This window comes from Micromys minutus (genome assembly GCF_963924665.1).
Source record: "Micromys minutus genome assembly, contig: SCAFFOLD_43, whole genome shotgun sequence".
NCBI lineage: Eukaryota > Metazoa > Chordata > Mammalia > Rodentia > Muridae > Micromys > Micromys minutus.
The window spans coordinates 7,721,373-7,744,283 of NW_027667820.1; positions in this window are offsets into that span (position 1 = coordinate 7,721,373).

A 22,911-nucleotide genomic window follows, 5' to 3' on the forward strand; every position below is an offset into this window, starting at 1 on the left:
TATTTTCGGGCAAAAATGAAGAAATTTCCCTATTTTATGGCAGCAAGGTATACATTCCTTTTATTTTCGGGCAAAAAGGCAGAAATTCCCCGTATTTTGGAGCAAAATTGCAGAAATTCCCATTATTTTGGGGCAATAAGGCAGAAATTCACCTTATTTTGGGGTAAAATTGCAGAAATTTCACATATTTCAGGGCAAAAAGGCGGAAAATTTCCTTATTTTGGGGCAAGATTGCAAAAATTTTACTTATTTCAGGATAATAAATCAGAAATTTTCCATATTTTGGGGCAAAAAAGACAGAAATTCTCTTTGTTTTGGGAAAAAAAGTCAGAAATTCCACTTATTTAGAGGCAAAAAGGCAGAAATTCCCCTTATTTTGGAGCAAAAATGAAAAAAATTCTCTTTTTTATAACAAAAAGTTATGCATTCCCCTTATTTTTGGGTAAAAAGGCAGAAATTCCCCGTATTTTGGGGCAAAAGGCAGAAATTTCCTTTATTTTGGGGCAAAATGTCACAAATTTCCCTTATTTTCGGGGAAAATTGAAGAAATTTCATTTATTTCAGGGCAAAAATCAGAAATTCCGTTTATTTTGGGGCAAAAAGCAGAAATTTCTTTTATTATAGTACAAAATTGAAGAAATTTTCTTTATTTTGAAACAAAAATGCAGAAATTCCCCATATTTTGGGGCAAAAGCAGAAATTCTTCTTATTTTGAAATAAAATGCAGAAATTCCTTTTATTTAGAGGTAAAATGCAGAAATTCCCCAAATATTGGGGGAAAATGCAGAAATTCCCTTTATTTTGGGGCTAAAAGACAGAAATTCCCTGTATTTTGAAGCAAAATTGCAGAAATTCTAATAATTTTCGAGCAAAAAGGCAGAAATTATCTTTATTTTGGGGCAAAAAGAGAGAAAATCTCCTTTTTTCGGGAGCTTAAAATCAGAAATTCTTCCTATTTTGGGGCAAAATTGCAGAAATTTCCTTTACATTGGGGCAAAATTGCAGAAATTTCCTTTATTTTGGGGCAAAATATCAGAAATTTCACTTATTTCAGGGAAAAAAGTCAGAAATTTTCTTATTTTGGTGCAAAAAGGCAGAAATTTCTTTTATTTTGGTACAAAATTGCAGAAATTTTTCTTATTTTGGAGTAAAAAGTCAGAAATTCCCCATATTTTGGGAAAAAAGCCAGAAATTCCCCTTATTTTGAGGTGAAAAGGTTAAAATTCCTGTTATTTTTGGGCAAAAAGTCAGAAATTCTCTTTATTTTGGGGCAAATAAAGAGAAATTTCGTTTATTTTGGGGGAAAAAGCAGAAATTGCACTTATTTTGAGTCAAAAAGGCGGAAAATCCCCTTATTTTCGGGCAAAAATGAAGAAATTTTCCTTTTTTATGGCAAAAAGGTATACATTCCTTTTATTTTCGGGCAAACAGGCAGAAATTTCCCATATTTTGGAGCAAAATTGCAGAAATTCTCCTAATTTTGGGGCAAAAAGTCAGAAATTCCTTTTATTTTGGGGTAAAACCCCAGAAATTTCACTTATTTCACGGCAAAATTGCAGAAATTCCCCTTATTTTCGAGGAAAAGGCAGAAAATCCCTGTATTATAGAGCAAAATTGCAGAAATTCACCTAATTTTGGGGTAAAAAATACAGTAATTTTTTTATTAGGGGCAAAAAGTAAGAAAGTCCCCTTATTTTAGGGCAAAATTGCAGAAATTTCCCTTATTTGAGGGCAAAAAACAGAAATTCCCCTTATTTTGGGGCAAAATTGCAGAAATTTCCCTTATTATGGAGAAAAATTGCAGAAATTTCTCTTATTTTAGGGCAAAATTGCAGAAATTTCACTTATTTGGGGCAAAATTGCAGAAATTTCACATGTTTTCAGGTAAAAATGCTGAAATTTCCTTTATTTTGGGGCAAAAATAAAAAAATTCCCCTTATTTTGGGGCAAAATTGCAGAAATTTCCCTTATTTTGGAGCAAAAAGAATGAAATTTCTTAGATTTTGGGGAAAAAAGGCAGAAATTTCCATTATTTTGAGGTAATAAGGCTGAAATTCCTCTTATTTTGGGGCAAAAAGGCAGAAATCCCCTTTATTTTGTGGTAAAATTGCAGAAATTTCAAATATTTCAGGGCAAAATGGCAGAAAATCCCCTTATTTTGGGGCAAAAAATGAAATCCCTAATTTTTGGCTAAAATTGAAGAAATTTCACTTATTTTAGGACAAAAAGGCAGAAATTCCACTTAATTTCGGGCATAAAGGCAGAAATGACATGTATTTTGGAGCAAAATTGCAGAAATTCCCCTAATATTGGTGCAAAAATGCAAAAATTCCCTTTATTTTGTGGGCAAAAACGCAGAAATTCCCCTTATTTTGAGGTAAAAAGGCTGAAATTCCCCTTATTTTTGGGCAAAAAGTCAGAAATTCCCCTTATTTTGGGCAAAAAGACAGAAATTTTGTTTATTTTTGGGGAAAAGGCAGAAATTGCACTTATTTTGAGTCAAAAAGGTGGAAAATTCCCTTATTTTGGGTCAAATATGAAGAAATTTCCATTTTTTATGGCAAAAATGTATACATTCCCTTTATTTTCGGGCAAAAAGACAGAAATTCCCCGTATTTTGGAGCAAAATTGCAGAAATTCCCCTAATTTTTGGGCAAAAAGGCAGAAATTCCCCTTATTTTGGGGTAAAACTGCAAAAATTTTACTTATTTCACGGCAAAATGGCAGAAATTTCCCTAATTTTCAGCGAAAAAGGCAGAAAATCCCCGTATTTTGGAGCAAAATTGCAGAAATTCACCTAATTTTGGGGTAAAATATAAAGTAATTTTCTTTATTTTGGGGCAAAATGCAGAAATTCTCCTTATTTTGGGGCAATAGGCAGAAATTCCCCTTATTTTAGAGCAAAATTGCAGAAATTTCCCTTATTTGGCGGCAAAAAATAGAAATTCCCTTTATTCTGGGGCAAAAATGCAGAAATTTCCCTTATTTTAGGGCAAAATTGCAGAAATTTCACTAATTTCAGAGAAAAAAAGCAAAAATTTTTCTTATTTTGGGGCAAAAGGCAGAAATTCCCCTTATTTTGGGGCAAAAAGTCACAAATTTCCCTTATTTTCGGGGAAAATTGAAGAAATTTCATTTATTTCAGGGCAAAAATCAGAAATTCCCCTTATTTTGGGGCAAAAAGCAGAAATTTCTTTTATTATAGTACAAAATGAAGAAATTTTCCTTATTTTTAAACAAAAAGGCAGAAATTCCCCATATTTTGGGGCAAAAGGCAGAAATTCTTCTTATTTTGAGGTAAAATGCAGAAATTCCTTTTATTTAGAGGTAAAATGCAGAAATTCCACAAATATTGGGGGAAAATGCAGAAATTCCCTTTATTTTGGGGCTAAAAGACAGAAATTCCCTGTATTTTGAAGCAAAATTGCAGAAATTCTAATAATTTTCGAGCAAAAAGGCAGAAATTATCTTTATTTTGGGGCAAAAAGAGAGAAAATCTCCTTTTTTCGGGAGCTTAAAATCAGAAATTCTTCCTATTTTGGGGCAAAATTGCAGAAATTTCCTTTACATTGGGGCAAAATTGCAGAAATTTCCTTTATTTTGGGGCAAAATATCAGAAATTTCACTTATTTCAGGGAAAAAAGTCAGAAATTTTCTTATTTTGGTGCAAAAAGGCAGAAATTTCTTTTATTTTGGTACAAAATTGCAGAAATTTTTCTTATTTTGGAGTAAAAAGTCAGAAATTCCCCATATTTTGGGAAAAAAGCCAGAAATTCCCCTTATTTTGAGGTGAAAAGGTTAAAATTCCTGTTATTTTTGGGCAAAAAGTCAGAAATTCTCTTTATTTTGGGGCAAATAAAGAGAAATTTCGTTTATTTTGGGGGAAAAAGCAGAAATTGCACTTATTTTGAGTCAAAAAGGCGGAAAATCCCCTTATTTTCGGGCAAAAATGAAGAAATTTTCCTTTTTTATGGCAAAAAGGTATACATTCCTTTTATTTTCGGGCAAACAGGCAGAAATTTCCCATATTTTGGAGCAAAATTGCAGAAATTCTCCTAATTTTGGGGCAAAAAGTCAGAAATTCCTTTTATTTTGGGGTAAAACCCCAGAAATTTCACTTATTTCACGGCAAAATTGCAGAAATTCCCCTTATTTTCGAGGAAAAGGCAGAAAATCCCTGTATTATAGAGCAAAATTGCAGAAATTCACCTAATTTTGGGGTAAAAAATACAGTAATTTTTTTATTAGGGGCAAAAAGTAAGAAAGTCCCCTTATTTTAGGGCAAAATTGCAGAAATTTCCCTTATTTGAGGGCAAAAAACAGAAATTCCCCTTATTTTGGGGCAAAATTGCAGAAATTTCCCTTATTATGGAGAAAAATTGCAGAAATTTCTCTTATTTTAGGGCAAAATTGCAGAAATTTCACTTATTTGGGGCAAAATTGCAGAAATTTCACATGTTTTCAGGTAAAAATGCTGAAATTTCCTTTATTTTGGGGCAAAAATAAAAAAATTCCCCTTATTTTGGGGCAAAATTGCAGAAATTTCCCTTATTTTGGAGCAAAAAGAATGAAATTTCTTAGATTTTGGGGAAAAAAGGCAGAAATTTCCATTATTTTGAGGTAATAAGGCTGAAATTCCTCTTATTTTGGGGCAAAAAGGCAGAAATCCCCTTTATTTTGTGGTAAAATTGCAGAAATTTCAAATATTTCAGGGCAAAATGGCAGAAAATCCCCTTATTTTGGGGCAAAAAATGAAATCCCTAATTTTTGGCTAAAATTGAAGAAATTTCACTTATTTTAGGACAAAAAGGCAGAAATTCCACTTAATTTCGGGCATAAAGGCAGAAATGACATGTATTTTGGAGCAAAATTGCAGAAATTCCCCTAATATTGGTGCAAAAATGCAAAAATTCCCTTTATTTTGTGGGCAAAAACGCAGAAATTCCCCTTATTTTGAGGTAAAAAGGCTGAAATTCCCCTTATTTTTGGGCAAAAAGTCAGAAATTCCCCTTATTTTGGGCAAAAAGACAGAAATTTTGTTTATTTTTGGGGAAAAGGCAGAAATTGCACTTATTTTGAGTCAAAAAGGTGGAAAATTCCCTTATTTTGGGTCAAATATGAAGAAATTTCCATTTTTTATGGCAAAAATGTATACATTCCCTTTATTTTCGGGCAAAAAGACAGAAATTCCCCGTATTTTGGAGCAAAATTGCAGAAATTCCCCTAATTTTTGGGCAAAAAGGCAGAAATTCCCCTTATTTTGGGGTAAAACTGCAAAAATTTTACTTATTTCACGGCAAAATGGCAGAAATTTCCCTAATTTTCAGCGAAAAAGGCAGAAAATCCCCGTATTTTGGAGCAAAATTGCAGAAATTCACCTAATTTTGGGGTAAAATATAAAGTAATTTTCTTTATTTTGGGGCAAAATGCAGAAATTCTCCTTATTTTGGGGCAATAGGCAGAAATTCCCCTTATTTTAGAGCAAAATTGCAGAAATTTCCCTTATTTGGCGGCAAAAAATAGAAATTCCCTTTATTCTGGGGCAAAAATGCAGAAATTTCCCTTATTTTAGGGCAAAATTGCAGAAATTTCACTAATTTCAGAGAAAAAAAGCAAAAATTTTTCTTATTTTGGGGCAAAAGGCAGAAATTCCCCTTATTTTGGGGCAAAAAGTCACAAATTTCCCTTATTTTCGGGGAAAATTGAAGAAATTTCATTTATTTCAGGGCAAAAATCAGAAATTCCCCTTATTTTGGGGCAAAAAGCAGAAATTTCTTTTATTATAGTACAAAATGAAGAAATTTTCCTTATTTTTAAACAAAAAGGCAGAAATTCCCCATATTTTGGGGCAAAAGGCAGAAATTCTTCTTATTTTGAGGTAAAATGCAGAAATTCCTTTTATTTAGAGGTAAAATGCAGAAATTCCACAAATATTGGGGGAAAATGCAGAAATTCCCTTTATTTTGGGGCTAAAAGGCAGAAATTCCCTGTATTTTGAAGCAAAATTGCAGAAATTCTCATAATTTTCGGGCAAAAAGGCAGAAATTCTCTTTATTTTGGGGAAAAAGAGAGAAAATCTCCTTTTTTCGGGAGCTAAAAATTAGAAATTCTTCTTATTTTGGGGCAAAATTGCAGAAATTTCTTTTACATTGGGGCAAAATTGCAGAAATTTCCCTTATTTTGGGGCAAAATATCAGAAATTTCACTTATTTCAGGGAAAAAAGGCAGAAATTTTCTCATTTTGGTGCAAAAAGGCAGAAATTTCTTTTATTTTGGTACAAAATTGCAGAAATTTTTCTTATTTTGGGGCAAAAAGTCAGAAATTCCCCATATTTTGGGAAAAATAACAGAAATTCCCCTTATTTTGAGGTAAAAAGGCTAAAATTCCTGTTATTTTTGGCAAAAAGTCAGAAATTCTCTTTATTTTGGGGCAAATAGACAGAAATTTTAATTATTTTTGGGGAAAAAGCAGAAATTGCACTTATTTTGAGTCAAAAATGCGGAAAATCCCCTTATTTTCAGGCAAAAATGAAGAAATTTCCCTTTTTTATGGCAAAAAGGTATACATTCCTTTTATTTTCGGGCAAAAAGGCAGAAATTTTCTGTATTTTGGAGCAAAACTGCAGAAATTCCCCTAATTTTGGGGCAAAAAGTCAGAAATTCCTTTTATTTTGGGGTAAAACCCCAGAATTTTCACTTATTTCATGGCAAAATACCAGAAATTCCCCTTATTTTCGAGGAAAAGGCAGAAAATCCCCGTATTATAGAGCAAAACTGCAGAAATTCACCTAATTTTGGGGTAAAAAATACAGTAATTTTTTTTATTAGGGGCAAAAATTAAGAAAGTCCCCTTATTTTATGGCAAAATTGCAGAAATTTCCCTTATTTGGGGGCAAAAAACAGAAATTCCCCTTATTTTGGGGCAAAATTGCAGAAATTTCCCTTATTATGGAGAAAAATTGCAGAAATTTCTCTTATTTTAGGGCAAAATTGCAGAAATTTCACTTATTTGGGGCAAAATTGCAGAAATTTCACATATTTTCAGGTAAAAATGCTGAAATTTCCTTTATTTTGGGGCAAAAATAAAGGAATTCCCCTTATTTTGGGGCAAAATTGCAGAAATTTCCGTTATTTTGGGGCAAAAAGGCAGAAATTTCTTAGATTTCGGGGAAAAAAGGCAGAAATTTCCATTATTTTGAGGTAATAAGGCTGAAATTCCTCTTATTTTGCGGCAAAAAGGCATAAATCCCCTTTATTTTGTGGTAAAATTGCAGAAATTTCAAATATTTCAGGGCAAAATGGCAGAAAATCTCCTTATTTTGGGGCAAAAGATGAAATCCCTAATTTTTGGCTAAAATTGAAGAAATTTCACTTATTTTAGGACAAAAAGGCAGAAATTCCACTTAATTTCGGGCATAAAGACAGAAATTACACGTATTTTGGAGCAAAATTGCAGAAATTCCTCTAATATTGGTGCAAAAATGCAAAAATCCCCTTTATTTTGTGGGCAAAAAGGCAGAAATTCCTATTATTTTGAGGTAAAAAGGTTGAAATTCTCCTTATTTTGGGGCAAAAAGTAAAAAAATCCCCTTATTTTGGGCAAAAAGACAGAAATTTCGTTTACTTTGGGGGAAAGGCAGAAATTGCACTTATTTTGAGTCAAAAAGGTTGAAAATTCCCTTATTTTGGGTCAAAAATGAAGAAATTTCCATTTTTTATGGCAAAAATGTATACATTCCCTTTATTTTCGGGGAAAAAGGCAGAAATTCTTCGTATTTTGGAGCAAAATTGCAGAAATTCCCCTAATTTTTAGGGAAAAAGGCAGAAATTCCCCTTATTTTGGGGTAAAACTGAAAAAATTTTACTTATTTCATGGCAAAATGGCAGAAATTTCCCTTATTTTCAGCAAAAAAGGCAGAAAATCCCCGTATTCTGGAGCAAACTTGCAGAAATTCACCTAATTTTGGGGTAAAAATTACAGTAATTTTCTTTATTTTGGGGCAAAAAGGCAGAAATTCTCCTTATTTTGGGGCAAAAGGCAGAAATTCCCATTATTTTAAAGCAAAATTGCAGGAATTTCACTTATTTGGGAGCAAAAAATAGAAATTCCCCTTATTTTGGGGCAAAAATGCAGAAATTTCCCTTATCATAGGAAAAAATTGCAGAAATTTCCCTTATTTTAGGGCAAAATTGCAGAAATTTCACTTATTTCAGAGAAAAAAAACAAAAATTTTTCTTATTTTGGGGCAAAAAGGCAGAAATTCACCTTATTTGGGGGCAAAACTCAGAAATTCCACTTATTTTGGGGCAAAATTCCAGAAATTTCCCTTTTTGGGGGCAAAATTGCAGAAATTTCACTTACTTTGGGACAAAATTGCAGAAATTTCACTTATTTCAAAGAAAAAAGGCAGAAATTTTCCTTCTTTTGGGGCAAAAAGGCAGAAATTCCTAATATTTTGTGGCAAAAATGCAGAAATACCCCTTATTTTGAGGTAAAAAGGCTGAAATACCCAAGTATTTGGGGGCAAAAATGCAGAAATTTCCATTATATTGGGGCAAAATTGCAGAAATTTCACTTATTTCAGAGTAATAAGTCAGAAATTTTCCTTATTTTGAGGCAAAAAAGACAGAAATTCCCTTTGTTTTGGGGGAAAAAGACAGAAATTACACTTATTTAGAGGCAAAATGCAAAAATTACCTTATTTTGGAGCAAAAATGAAGAAATTACCCTTTTTATTGCAAAAAGGTATGCATTCTTCTTATTTTCAGACAAAAATGCAGAAATTCCCCATATTTTGGGGCAAAAGGCAGAAATTCCCATTATTTTGAGGCAAAAAGGCACAAATTTCCCTTATTTTCGGGCAAAATTGCAGAAATTTCATTTATTTCAGGGCATAAAGTCAGAAATTCCCCTTATTTTGGGGCAAAAAGCAGAAATTTCTTTTATTATAGTACAAAATTGAAGAAATTTCTCTTATTTTCAAACAAAAAGGCAGAAATTCTCCATATTTTGGGGCAAAAGCAGAAATTCTTCTTATTTTGAGGTAAAATGCAGAAATTCCTTTTATTTAGAGGTAAAATGCAGAAATTCCCCAAATATTGGGGGAAAATGCAGAAATTCCCTTTATTTTGGGGCTAAAAGGCAGAAATTCTCTGTATTATGAAGCAAAATTGCAGAAATTCTCATAATTTTCGGGCAAAAAAGCAGAAATTCTCTTTATTTTGGGGCTATAAGACAGAAAATCTCCTTTTTTCGGGAGCAAAAAATCAGAAATTCTCCTTATTTTGGGGCAAAATTGCAGAAATTTCCTTTACATTGGGGCAAAATTGCAGAAATTTATCTTATTTTGGGGCAAAATATCAGAAATTTCATTTATTTCAGGGAAAAAAGGCAGAAATTTTCTTATTTTCGGGCAAAAAGGCAGAAATTTCTTTTATTTTGGTACAAAATTGCAGAAATTTTTCTAATTTTGGGGCACAAAAGCAGAAATTCCCCATATTTTGGGGCAAAAAGTCAGAAATTCCCCTTATTTTGAGGTAAAAATGCTTAAATTCCTTTTATTTTGAGGCAAAAAGTCAGAAATTCCCTTTATTTTGGGGCAAATATACAGAAATTTCATTTATTTTTGGGGAAAAGGCAGAAATTGCACTTATTTTGAGTCAAAAAGGTGGAAAATCCCCTTATTTTCGGGCAACAATGAAGAAATTTCTCTATTTTATGGCAACAAGGTATACATTCCTTTTATTTTCGGGCAAAAAGGCAGAAATTCCCCATATTTTGGAGCAAAATTGCAGAAATTCCCATTATTTTGGGGCAATAAGGCAGAAATTCACCTTATTTTGGGGTAAAATTGCAGAAATTTCACATATTTCAGGGCAAAAAGGCGGAAATTTTCCTTATTTTGGGGCAAAATTGCAAAAATTTTACTTATTTCAAGGTAATAAATCAGAAATTTTCCATATTTTGGGGAAAAAAGAGAGAATTTCTCTTTGTTTTGGGAAAAAAGTCAGAAATTCCACTTATTTAGAGGCAAAAAGGCAGAAATTCCACTTATTTTGGAGCAAGAATGAAAAAATTTCTCTTTTTTATGTCAAAAAGTTATGCATTCCCCTTATTTTTGGGCAAAAAGGCAGAAATTCCCCGTATTTTGGGGCAAAAGGCAGAAATTCTCTTTATTTTGGGGCAAAAAGTCACAAATTTCCCTTATTTTCGGGCAAAATTGCAGAAATTTCATTTATTTCAGGGCAAAAATGAGAAATTCCCTTTATTTTGGGGCAAAAAGCAGAAATTTCTTTTATTATAGTACAAAATTGTAGAAATTTTCCTTATTTTGAAACAAAAAGGCAGAAATTCCCCATATTTTGGGGCAAAAGGCAGAAATTCTTCTTATTTTGAGGTAAAATGCAGAAATTCCTTTTATTTAGAGGTAAAATGCAGAAATTCCACAAATATTGGGGGAAAATGCAGAAATTCCCTTTATTTTGGGGCCAAAAGGCAGAAATTCCCTGTATTTTGAAGCAAAATTGCAGAAATTCTCATAATTTTCGGGCAAAAAGGCAGAAATTCTCTTTATTTTGGGGCAAAAAGAGAGAAAATCTCCTTTTTTCAGGAGCTAAAAATCAGAAATTCCCCTTATTTTGGGACAAAATTGCAGAAATTTCTTTTACATTGGGGCAAAATTGCAGAAATTTCCCTTATTTTGGGGCAAAATATCAGAAATTTTCTTATTTCAGGGAAAAAAAGCAGAAATTTTCTTATTTTGGGGCAAAAAGGCAGAAATTTCTTTTATTTTGGTACAAAATTGCAGAAATTTTTCTTATTTTGGGGCAAAAATTCAGAAATTCCCCATATTTTGGGAAAAAGGGCAGAAATTCCCTTATTTTGAGGTGAAAAGGCTAAAATTCCTTTTATTTTTGGGCAAAAAGTCAGAAATTCTCTTTATTTTGGGGCAAATATACAGAAATTTCGTTTTTTTGGGGGGAAAAAGCAGAAATTGCACTTATTTTGAGTCAAAAAGGCAAAAAAATCCCCTTATTTTCGGGCCAAAATGAAGAAATTTTCCTTTTTTATTGCAAAAAGGTATACATTCCTTTTATTTTCGGGCAAAAAGGCAGAAATTTCCCGTATTTTGAAGCAAAATTGCAGAAATTCCCCAAATTTTGTGGCAAAAAGTCAGAAATTCCTTTTATTTTGGGGTAAAACCCCAGAAATTTCACTTATTTCATGGCAAAATGGCAGAAATTCCCCTTATTTTCGAGGAAAAGGCAGAAAATCCCTGTATTATAGAGCAAAATTGCAGAAATTCACCTAATTTTGAGGTAAAAAATACAGTAATTTTTTTTATTAGGGACAAAAAGTCAGAAAGTCCCCTTATTTTAGGGCAAAATTGCAGAAATTTCCTTTATTTGGGGGCAAAAAACAGAAATTCCCCTTATTTTGGGGCAAAATTGCAGAAATTTCCCTTATTATGGAGAAAAATTGCAGAAATTTCCCTTATTTTAGGGCAAAATTGCAGAAATTTCACTTATTTGGGACAAAATTGCAGAAATTTCACATGTTTTCAGGTAAAAATGCTGAAATTTCCTTTATTTTGGGGCAAAAACAAAGAAATTTCCCTTATTTTGGGGCAAAATTGCAAAAATTTTCCTTATTTTGGGGCAAAAAGGCAGAAATTTCTTAGATTTTGTGGGAAAAAGGCAAAAATTTCCCTTATTTTGAGGTAATAAGGCTGAAAATCCCCTTATTTTGGGGCAAAATGGCAGAAAATCCCCTTATTTTGGGGCAAAAAAATGAAATCCCTAATATTTGGCTAAAATTGAAGAAATTTCACTTATTTTGGGACAAAAAGGCAGAAATTCCACTTAATTTCGGGCATAAAGGCAGAAATGACCCGTATTTTGGAGCAAAATTGAGAAATTCCCCTAATATTGGTGCAAAAATGCAAAAATTCCGTTTATTTTGTGGGCAAAAAGGCAGAAATTCCCCTTATTTTGTGGGCAAAAAGGCTGAAATTCCCCTTATTTTGGGGCAAAAAGTCAGAAATTCCCCTTATTTTGGGCAAAAAGACAGAAATTTCGTTTATTTTTGGGGAAAAGGCAGAAATTGCACTTATTTTGGGTCAAAAAGGTGGAAAATTTTCTTATTTTGGGTCAAAAATGAGGAAATTTCCATTTTTTATGGCAAAAATATATACATTCCCTTTATTTTCGGGCAAATAGGCAGAAATTCCCTGTATTTTGGATCAAAATTGCATAAATTATTCTAATTTTTGGGCAAAGAGGCAGAAATTCCCCTTATTTTGGGGTAAAACTGCAAAAATTTTACTTATTTCACGGCAAAATGGCAGAAATTCACCTTATTTTCAGCGAAGAAGGCAGAAAATCCCCGTATTTTGGAGCAAAATTGCAGAAATTCTCCTAATTTTGGGGTAAAAAATACAGTAATTTTCTGTATTTTGGGGCAAAAAGGCACAAATTCTCATTATTTTGGGGCAAAAAGACTGTAATGCCCCTAATTTTGTGTCAAAAAGGCAGAAATTCCCCTAATTTTGGAGCAAAATTGCAGAAATTTCCCTTATTTTGGGGCAAAATTGCAGTAATTCCCCTAATTTTGTGTCAAAATTCCAAAAATTCCCTTTATTTTGGGGCGAAATTGCAGAAATTGCTTTTATTTGGGGAGAAAAATGCTTAAATTCCCTTTATTTTGGAGCAAAAATGCAGAAATTTTCCTTATTTTAGGGCAAAAATACAGAAATTCTCCTTATTTCAGGGCAAAAATACAGAAATTCCCCTTATTTTGGGGCAAAAAGGCAGAAATTCCCCTTATTTTAAGCCAAAAATACAGAAATTACCCTTATTTTAGGGCAAAAGACTAAATTCCCTCTATTTTGGGGCAAAAAGGTAAATTCTCCTTATTTTAGGGCAAAAAGAAAGAAATTCCCCTTATTTTTGGGCAAAAATGCCGAAATATCTTTTAATTTAGGGCAAAAATGCAGAAATTCCCCTTATTTTGGGCCAAATAGGCAGAAATTTCCCTTATTTTGAGGCTAAAAGATAGAAATTTTATCTTATTTTACAATAAAATTGCAGAAATTTCCCTTATTTTGTGGCAAAAATGCAGAAATTCCCATTGTTTTGGGTTAAAAAGGCAGAAATTTCCCTTATTTTGGAACAAAATTGCAGAAATTTCCCATATTTTGGGACAAAAATGCAGTAATGCTTCTAATTTTTGGGCAAAATTCAGAAATTTCACTAATTTTGGAGCAAAAAGGCAGAAATTTCTCTTATTTTGTGGCAAAAATGTAGAAATTTCCCTCTTTATGGGACAAAATTGCAGAAATTTTCTTTTTTGGGGGGCAAACTGCAGAAATTTTTCTTATTTTGGGGTAAAAATACAGTAATGCTTCTAATTTTGGGGCAATAATTCAGAAATTCCCCTAATTTTGGGGCAAAAAGGCAGAAATTCCCTGTATTGTGGGGTAAAATTGCTGAAATTTCCCTTTTTATGGACATAATTGCAGAAATTTCCCTTATCTTGGGGCAAAATTGCAGAAATTTCCCTTATTTTGGGGCAAAATTGCAGAAATTTCCCTTATCGTGGGGCAAAAATGTTAGAAATTCCCCTTTTTTCAAGACATAAAGGCAGAAATTCCACTTATTAGGGGGCAAAAATGCAGAAATTTCCCTTATTTTAGGGCAAAAAGACTGAAATTCCCCTAATTTTGTGACTTAAAGGCAGAAATTATTTTTATTTTAGGGCAAAAATCAGAAATTCCACTTAATTTTGGGCTAAAATGCAAAAATTTCCTTTATTTGGGGCAAAAAAGAATAATGCCCCCAATTTTGGGTCAAAAAGGCAGAAATTCCACTAATTTTGGAGCAAAATTGCAGAAATTTCCCTAATTTTTGGGGCAAAATTGCAGAAATTCCCTTTATCTTGGGGCAAAATTGCAGAAATTCCCCATTATTTTGAAACAAAATTGCAGAAATTCTCCTTATTTTTGGGCAAAAATGCAGAAATTCCCCTAATTTTAGGGCAAAATTGCAGAAATTTCCCTTATTTGGGGGCAAAATTGCAGTAATTCCCCTAATTTTGTGTCAAAATTGCAGAAATTCCCTTTATTTTGGGGCAAATTTGCAGAATTTCCCCAATATTTTGGAGCAAAATTGCAGTAATACCCCTAATTTTGGGACAAAAATGCAGAAATTCCCCTTCTTTTGGGGCAAAAAGGTAGAAATTCCACTTATTTTGGAGCAAAATTGCATAATTTTCCTTTATTATTGGGCAAAATTACCTCACAAAAATTTCAACAATTCTGTAGCCAGATGGCTGTGACTCATCTTACAGGTTTGCCGTATAATCCACAAGGACAAGGTATTGTGGAACATGCTCACCGCACCCTTAAATCATATCTAATAAAACAGAAAGGGGGAATTATGCAGGCTTTGCCCCCTGTGCCTAGGACCGCAGTATCCATGGCACTGTTCACCTTAAATTTTTTAAATCTTGATGACCATGGCCATACGGCAGCTAAAAGGCATTGCCTACCCATGGACAAACCAAAAGAGATGGTAAAATGGAAAGATGTCATAACTAATAAATGGAAAGGACCGGATCTTGTGTTGATAAGATCCAGGGGAGCTGTTTGTGTTTTTCCTCAGGATGAAAATAATCCTTTCTGGGTTCCCAAGAGGCTCACGCGAAAAACGGCAGAGACTCCTGATGACAGCCCTGCTCCTGATGCTGTGGAACCAGAGAGTCAGAGAAGAGACGAGATGGGCGATTCTGTCGGCATTCCTGAAACCAATTCCAGTGGAACTTGATGCTACAGTCTTCCCTAACCTTTTCACCCCCGATATTAACTTGGGTGGGGGTGGGACTCTTGGGAGCAATCCTTTGCTGCGGACTTGCGTTGCTTCTCTGGCTGGTTTGTAAGCTCAAGGCCCAAACAAAATAGAGACAAGGTGGTTACTGCCCAAGCGCCTGTCGCTCTGGAACATGCAGCATCAGCCGATATCTAGTTGTCTATGCTTAAACAGTAGGTCGCCGGCCAGACAGCTCTTGCACTCCTAGAACTTCGGTTCATTGCACAGGATTAGAGTTTCTGGTTTGAGCAGCCCATGAGGGATGCCGAGCTAAGCATCGCACTGAGAGCCTCTTGTCGTGGAGTCATCTCTGGGAGGTACGTCATTTTGCTTGAGGGTTCCCTACCCCAGTGTCCCTCCCTGAGAAAAAGGGCAGAGTGACAGGTCAAGAGTACTGCAGGCTACAAAAAGCCTAGCGGTTACTCCTGTACATGGTCTTTATACACCTTAATGAGGATTTGACCTCTATCTCCGCCCTCCTAATAAGGGTGTCCTACTTTGCTCAAAGTATAAAAGATAGGGGGAGATGTGGTGCGCCGCCCACACATTCCCACGCATTCGCCATTAAAAGATGGCGCTGATATCCGGCTGTGGGGTGCCGCCCACACATTCCCACGCATTCGCCATTACAAGATGGCGCTGATATCTGGCTGGAGTTAACAGTAAACAAGCCATGTGCGCACAGGCTGGGTAACTTCTGCTTCATGAGTTCCGCCTCTTCCGTGGCGTCATAGGGCCTGGTGAGTTTCAACCAATCAGGGGGCTCCGCGTCCGAGGCAAGGACTGATCCCTTTATAAGGGGGCGAGCTGGATAGCTCTCTCTCTCTTCTTCCTCTCTTCTTCCTCTCTTTCTCCCGTTGGTTTTCGGCCGTCTTGTGGAGCTTGTTCGTCCTGTTCGTCTTCTTGGATTTCTTGGTTTTCTCCGTCTTTTTCGTCACGTGAAGCAAATACTGGTTTTCCAGAGCAATAAAGTTTACCGCAGAAGGATTCTATTTTGTGTGCCGCGTCGTTCTTGCAGGCGAGACGGTTGCTCGGGACAGAAATTCCCCTACTTTTGGGGCAAAAAGGTAGAAATTCCACTTATTTTGGAGCAAAAGTGCATAATTTTCCCTTATTATTGGGCAAAAAGGCAGTAATGCCCCTCATTTGGGGGCAAAAAGGCAGAAATTCCTCTAATTTTGGGGCAAAATGCAGAAATTCTCCTTATTTGGGGGCAAAAATGAAGAAATTTCAATTTTTTGGGACAAAATTGCCGAAATTTCCCTTATTTTGAGGCAAAATTGCAGAAATTTCTTTTCTCTTGTGGAAAAATGCAGAAATTCCCTTTAATTCAGGTCAAAAAGGCAGAAATTCCGCTTATTTGGGGTAAAAAATGCAGAAATTACCCTTATTTTAGGGCAAAAAGATTGAAATTTTTCATATTTTGTGACAAAAAAACAGAAATTCTTATTTTAGGGCAAAAAAGAAGAAATTCCACTTAATTTTGGACAAAAATGCAGAAATTTCCCTTATTTGGGGAAAAAAACAGTTATGCCCCTAATTTTGTGTCAAAAAGGCAGAAATTCCCCTACTTTTGGAGCAAAATTGCAGAAATTTCCCTAATTTTGGGGCAAAATTGCAGTAATTCCCCTAATTTTGTGTCAAAATTCCAGAAATTCCCTTTATTTTGGGGCAAAATTGCAGAAATTCCCCTTATTTGAGGACAAAAATGCTGAAATTCCCCTTATTTTGGAGCAAAAATGCAGAAATTTTCCTTATTTTAGGGCAAAAAGACAGAAATTCTCCTTATTTCAGGGTAAAAATACAGAAATTCAACTTATTTTGGGGCAAAAATGCAGAAATTCCCCTTATTTTAAGCCAAAAATACAGAAATTACCCTTATTTTAGGGCAAAAAGACTAAATTCCCCCTATTTTGGGGCAAAAAGGTAAATTCTCCTTATTTTAGGGCAAAAAGGAAAAAATTCCCCTTATTTTTGGGCAAAAATGCAGAAATATCTTTTAATTTGGGGCAAAAATGCAGAAATTCCCCTTATTTTGGGCCAAATAGGCAGAAATTTCCATTATTTTGAGGCTAAAAAAAATTTAACTTATTTTACAATAAAATTGCAGAAATTTTCCTTATTTTGTGGCAAAAATGCAGAAATTCCCATTATTTTGGGTTAAACAGGCAGAAATTTCCCTTATTTTGGAACAAAATTGCAGAAATTTCCCATATTTTGGGGCAAAAATGCAGTAATGCTTCTAATTTTGGGGCAAAATTCAGAAATTTCACAAATTTTGGGGCAAAAAGGCAGAAATTCCTTTTATTTTGTGGCAAAAATGTAGAAATTTCCCTCTTTATGGGACAAAATTGCAGAAATTTTCTTTTTTTGGGGGCACACGGCAGAAATTTTTCTTATTTTGGGGTAAAAATACAGTAATGCTTCTAATTTTGGGGCAATAATTCAGAAATTCCCCTAATTTTGGGGCAAAAAGGCAGAAATTCCCTGTATTGTGGGGCCAAATTGCTGAAATTTCCCTTTTTATGGACATAATTGCAGAAATTTCCCTTATCTTGGGGCAAAATTGCAGAAATTTCCCTTATTTTGGGCAAAATTGCAGAAATTTCCCTTATCGTGGGGCAAAAATGTTAGAAATTCCCCTTTTTTCAAGACATAAAGGCAGAAATTCCCCTTATTAGGGGGCAAAAATGCAGAAATTTCCCTTATTTTAGGGCAAAAAGACTGAAATTCCCCTTATTTTGTGACTTAAAGGCAGAAATTCTTTTTATTTTAGGGAAAAAATCAGAAATTGCACTTAATTTTGGGCAAAAATGCAATAATTTCCTTTATTTGGGGCAAAAAAGAGTAATTCACCTAATTTTGGGTCAAAAAGGCAGAAATTATCCTAATTTCTGAGCAAAATTGCAGAAATTTCCCTAATTTTGGGGCAAAATTGCAGAAATTCTCTTTATTTTGGGGCAAAATTGCAGAAATTCCCCATTATTTTGAAGCAAAATTGCAGAAATTCCCCTTATTTTGGGGCAAAAATGCAGAAATTCCGCTTATTTGGGGTCAAAAATGCAGAAATAACCTTTATTTTAGGGCAAAAAGACTGAAATTCCTCTTATTTTGTGCCAAAAGGGCAGAAATTTTTATTTTAGGGCAAAAAGGCAGAAATTCCAATTAATTTTGAGGAAAATTCCGAAATTTCCCGTATTTTGGGCAAAAAGACAGTATTGCCCCTAATTTTGGGTCAAAAAGGCAGAAATTCCCCTAATTTTGTAGCAAAATTGCAGTAATTCCCCTAATTTTTTGTCAAAATTGAAGAAATTCTTTTTATTTTGGGGCAAAATTGCAGAAATTCCCCATTATTTTGGAGCAAAATTGCAGTAATACCCCTAATTTTTGGTCAAAAAGGCAGAAATTCCCCTACTTTTGGGGCAAAAAGGTAGAAATTCCACTTATTTTGGAGCAAAAGTGCATAATTTTTCCTTATTATTGGGCAAAAAGGCAGTAATGCCCCTCATTTAGGGGCAAAAAGGCAGAAATTCCTCTAATTTTGGGGCAAAATGCAGAAATTTTCCTTATTTGGGGGAAAAAATGAAGAAATTTCCATTTTTTGGGAAAAAATTGCAGAAATTTTCCTTATTTTGGGGCAAAATTGCAGAAATTTCTTTTATCTTGTGGAAAAATGCAGAAATTCCCCTTATTTCGGGTCAAAAAGGCAGAAATTCTGCTTATTTGGGGTAAAAAATGCAGAAATTATTCTAATTTTAGGGCAAAAAGATTGAAATTTTTCATATTTTGTGCCAAAAAAACAGAAATTCTTATTGTAGGGCAAAAAGGAAGAAATTCCACTTAATTTTGGACAAAAATGCAGAAATTTCCCTTATTTGGGGCAAAAAGACAGTAATGCCCCTAATTTTGGGTCAAAATAACAGAAATTCCTCTAATTTTGGAGCAAAATTGCAGAAATTTCTCTAATTTTGGAGGAAAATATCAGAAATTTTCCTAAGTTTGTGGCAAAATTGCAGAAATTCCCTTTATTTTGGAGAAAAATTGCAGAAATTCACCATTATTTTTGAGCTGAATTGCAGAAATTCCACTTATTTTAGAGCAAAAATGCAGAAATTCCCCTAATTTTGGCAAAAAATTGCAGAAATGTCTTTTATTTTGGGGCAAAATCGCAAAAATTTCCCTAATTTTGTGTTAAAATTTCAGAAATTTCCTTAATTTTGAAGCAAAAATGGAGAATTTTCCTTATTTTGGGGCAAAAACTGTGAAATTCCTCTTATTTTGGAGCAAAAATGCAGAAATTTTTTTTAAATTAGAGCAAAAAGGGAGAAATTCTCCTTATTTTAGGCCAAAAATACAGAAATTACCCTTATTTTAGGCCAAAAAGTCTAAATTTTCCTTATTTTGGCACAAAAAGGCAGAAATTCCCCTTATTTTAGGGTAAAAAGGCAGAAATTCCCCTTAATTTTGGGATCAATGCAAAAGTTTCCCTTTATTTGGGGCAAAAAGGCAGAAATTCCCCTTATTTTAGGGTAAAAAGGCAGAAATTCCCCTTAATTTTGGGATCAATGCAAAAGTTTCCCTTTATTTGGGACAAAAATGCAGAAATTCCCCTTATTTTGGGCCAAATAGGCAGAAATTTCCCTTATTTTTGGGCTAAAGGATAGAAATTTAATATATTTTAAGATAAAATTGCAGAAATTTCCCTTATTTTGTTGGAAAAATGCGAAATTCCCATTATTTTGGGGTAAAAAGGCAGAACTTTCCCTTATTTTGGAACAAAATTGCAGAAATTTCCCATATTTTGGAGCAAAAATGCAGTAATGCTTTTAATTTTGGGGTAAAAATCAGAAATTTCTCTAATTTTGGGTCAAAATACAGAAATTCCTCTTATCTTGGGGCAAAAATGCAGAAATTTCCTTTATTTTGAGGCAAATTGCAGAAATTTCCCTTATTTTGTGGCAAAAATTCTGTAATGCTTCTAATATTGGGGCAAAAATCAGAAATTCCATTAGTTTTGGGGCAAAAAGGCAGAAATTCTCCTTTTTGTGGGACAACATTGCAGAAATTTCCCTTTTTTAGAACAAAATTGCAAATTTTTCCTTTATTTTTGGGCAAAATTGCAGAAATTTCCCTTATCTTGTGGCAAAAATGCAGAAATTCCCCTTATTTAAGGTCAAAAATGCAGAAATTCCGCTCATTTGGGGGAAAATTTCTGAAATTACCCTTATTTTAGAGAAAAAGCCTGAAATTCCCCTTATTTTGTGCCAAAAAGGCTGAAATTCTTCTTATTTTAGAGCAAAAAGGCAGAAATTCCACAAAATTTTGGGCAAAAATGCAGAAATTTCCCTTATTTTGGAGCAAAAACACAGTAATACCCCTAATTTTGGGCCAAAAAGGCAAAAATTCCCCTAATTTTGGTGCAAAAAGTCAGAAATTCCTTTTATTTTGGGGCAAAAATGCTGAAATTCCCCTTATTATGGAGCAAAAATGCAGAAATTTTTCTTATTTTAGTTCAAAAAGACAGAAATTCTCTTTATTTTAAACCAAAAATACATAAATTACTCTTATTTTAGGCTAAAATGACCAAATTCCTCTTATTTTTGGGCAAAACAGCAAAAATTTTACTTTTATTTTAGAGCAAAAAGGCAGAAATTTTCGTTATTTTGGGGCAAAATTGTAGAAATTTCCCTTATCTTGGGGCAAAAATGCAGAAATTCCGCTTATTTGGCGTCAAAAATGCAGAAAAAACCCTTATTTTAAGGCAAAAAAACTGAAATTCCCCTCATTTTGTGCCAAAATGGCAGAAATTCTTATTTTAGGGCAAAAAGGCAGAATTCCACTTAATTTTGGGCAAAAATGCAGAAATTTCCCTTACTTGGGGCAAAAAGACAGTAATGCCCCTAATTTTGGGTCAAAAAGGCAGAAATTCCCCTAATTTTGGGGCAAAATTGCACAAATTTCCCTTATTTTGGGGAAAAATTGCATAAATTACCCTAATTTTCTGTCAAAATTGCAGAAATTTCCTTTATTATGGGGCAAAATTGCAGAAATTCCCCATTATTTAGAAGCAAAATTGAAGTAATACCCCTAATTTTTGGTCAAAAAGGCGGAAATTCCCCTTCTTTTAGAGCAAAAATGTAGAAATTCCACTTATTTTGGAGCAAAATTGCATAATTTTCCCTTATTAGAGAGCAAAAAGTAAGTAATGCCCCTAATTTTGGGACAAAAAGGCAGAAATTCCCCTAATTTTGAGGCAAAATGCAGAAATTCTCCTTATTTGGGGGCAAAAATGCAGAAATTTCCATTTTTTGGGAAAAAATTGCAGAAATTTTTCTTATTTGAGGGCAAAATTGCAGAAATTTCTTTTATCTTGGGGAAAATATGCAGAACTTCCCCTTATTTCGGGTCAAAAAGGAAGAAATTCCGCTTATTTGAGGTCAAAAATGCAGAAATTACCCTCTTTTAGGGCAAAAAGACTGAAATTCCCCGTATTTTGTGCCAAAAAAACAGAAATTCTTATTTTAGGGCAAAAAGGAAGAAATTCCACTTAATTTTGGACATAAATGCAGAAATTTCCCTTATTTGGGGCCAAAAGACAGTAAAGCCCCTTATTTTGTGTCAAAAAGTCAGAAATTCCCCATATTTTGGAGCAAAATTGCAGAAATTCCCTTTATTATGGGGCACAATTACAGAAATTCCCCTTATTTGGGGGCATAAATGCTAAAATTCCCTTTTTTGGAGCAAAAATGCAGAAATTTTTCTTATTTTAGGGCAAAAAGACAGAAATTCTCTATATTTCAGAGCAAAAATACAGAAATTCCTCTTATTTTGGGGCAAAAATACAGAAATTCCCCTTATTTTAAGCCAAAAATACAGAAATTACCCTTATTTTAGGGCAAAAAGACTAAATTCCCTCTATTTTGGGGCAAAAAGGTAAATTCCCCTCATTTTAGGGCAAAAAAGCAGAAATTCCCCTTATTTTTAAGCAAAAATGCAGAAATTTTTTTTAATTTGTGGCAAAAATGCAGAAATTCCCCTTATTTTGGGCCAAATAGGCAGAAATTTCCCTTATTTTTGGGCTAAAGGATAGAAATTTAATATATTTTAAGATAAAATTGCAGAAATTACCCTTATTCTGTTGCAAAAATGCAGAAATTCCCATTATTTTGGGGTAAAAAGGCAGAACTTTCCCTTATTTTAGAACAAAATTGCAGAAATTTCCCATATTTTGGAGCAAAAATGCAGTAATGCTTTAATTTTGGGGTAAAATTCAGAAATTTCTCTAATTTTGGGTCAAAATACAGAAATTCCTCTTATCTTGGGGCAAAAATGCAGAAATTTCCTATATTTTGAGGCAAATTGCAGAAATTTCCCTTATTTTGTGGCAAAAATTCTGTAATGCTTCTAATATTGGGGCAAAAATCAGAAATTCCATTAGTTTTGGGGCAAAAAGGCAGAAATTCTCCTTTTTGTGGGACAACATTGCAGAAATTTCCCTTTTTTGGAACAAAATTGCAAATTTTTCCTTTATTTTTGGGCAAAATTGCAGAAATTTCCCTTATCTTGTGGCAAAAATACAGAAATTCCCCTTATTTAAGGTCAAAAATGCAGAAATTCCGCTCATTTGGGGGAAAATTTCTGAAATTACCCTTATTTTAGAGAAAAAGCCTGAAATTCCCCTTATTTTGTGCCAAAAAGGCAGAAATCCTTATTTTAGAGCAAAAAGGCAGAAATTCCACAAAATTTTGGGCAAAAATGCAGAAATTTCCCTTATTTTGGAGCAAAAACACAGTAATACCCCTAATTTGGGGGCAAAAAGGCAAAAATTCCCCTAATTTTGGTGCAAAAAGTCAGAAATTCCTTTTATTTTGGGGCAAAAATGCTGAAATTCCCCTTATTATGGAGCAAAAATGCAGAAATTTTTCTTATTTTAGTTCAAAAAGACAGAAATTCTCTTTATTTTAAACCAAAAATACATAAATTACTCTTATTTTAGGCTAAAATGACCAAATTCCTCTTATTTTTGGGCAAAACAGCAAAAATTTT